Genomic DNA, 1,528 nt, shown 5'->3' with positions numbered 1-1,528 from the left:
TGCATTCAGCATCATAGTGTGTGTTTTGTGAGACGGAGGAGGGCTTTGTGGATTGGTGTCAGACATATGCATTAATGTTGGATTTGTAGGCTTGGGCAGTACTGGGTTGGGATGTTTTCTTGATGTGCACTTACCCTTTATATAAAACTCTCTCTTATGTGTCAGTTTCTGTGGATTTGTTTTTCTAAAATACTCAGACTAATACAATGTCCATATAAGCAGCAGTTAAGAATTCAAACAAGGCATTGTGTGAGGCAAATTTGCTGGAAAACATCTCTTTGAAGTACAAAAGCATGAACAAATCACTTGGAGGAATAAAGTACACTTGACCCAAGTAATGGTATTTTCAGCAGTTACGTTTGCATGTGAAAGTAGGACAATGAATAAGAAAGACCAAAAAAGACTGATGCCTTGAATAAAGGTGTTGGGAAGAATATTCAATATACCATGGACTGCCAGAAGAAAGAGCAACTCTAGTTTGGAAGAAGTACAGCCAGAATGGTCCTTTACAAGTACGATAGGAAGATATCATCTTACATACTTTGAACATATTATCAAGAAAGAGCAGTCTATGAAAAAGGATATCATGCTTGCGAAAGTAGAGGATCAGCAATAAAGAAAAAGAACTTTGAAATGTAGTCAATTATTATGGCCCTTCTAGCCATAATCCCTTATGTGATGTATTATACCTTCTAACATCTATGTCTGAGGTTATAATCCCATTTTGGAGTGAGCTCTCTGTTAGGCTAATAATAGAAAGGATTTACGTGGGATGTATTCTGACTTTTCACCATACTAGATGGTGTGAGGCAAGTCACCACTCTATTTCTTTGGAGATATGATTTACTGAAAGACAAAACCACACCTCCATCAAAGCAACATTTTGTCTACATAGAGAAATAATTCCGTTGACCATCAATGAAGAAGAGTCAGCTGTTGAGGACGTTTGAGATCCATTTATGTTTGTAGCGGCAAAGGTAATAGAAGCCATGCTACATCAAGACCAGAGGCCAACACAAGGACACCATGAGATAGAGCAGAGGAAGTGTGCTAAGACTACAAGACTGTGAGGCAAAACAGTAGATGGTCTTCCTAGCCCAAGGAAACAGAGGATGATGATCAGAGAGAGAGGCTTGGCTGCTGGCTGAGGGCTGAGGAGAGGTGCTGATGTAAACCAATGATTAGTAACTTATTAATGTCCTTAATAACTCCTCATATTTGTGAGTTTTGTCTGAGTTCTGTGTGGTCATTGCAATGAATATTGAACCCAGCAGGAAAGTAGAGTGTCATGGAAGTAACCATTGGTGTTTGAATAGGGTAAAGGAGGCTCGAGGGCAGAGGCATGTTGGACTTCTGTCTAATGGCAATAGGTGTTGGGCTGGTGAGAATCTGGATTTTCCTTATCCCTTGAGGTCAGATGTGGATCCTGTGCCATTTTTGCAACCTTAAATAAGATAGATTCACATAGTTACTCAAGTAAAAAAAGGGCTTAAACAGAACAACCACAGGGAGGGTGGGGCAGGGCCTG

The sequence above is a fragment of the Echinops telfairi genome, unplaced genomic scaffold (assembly GCF_000313985.2).
Source record: "Echinops telfairi isolate 266 unplaced genomic scaffold, ASM31398v2 ScPeMD7_7469;HRSCAF=8507_1, whole genome shotgun sequence".
Lineage (NCBI taxonomy): Eukaryota > Metazoa > Chordata > Mammalia > Afrosoricida > Tenrecidae > Echinops > Echinops telfairi.
The sequence above is the reverse complement of the archived record's forward strand: the minus strand, read 5'-3'. Positions refer to the sequence as shown.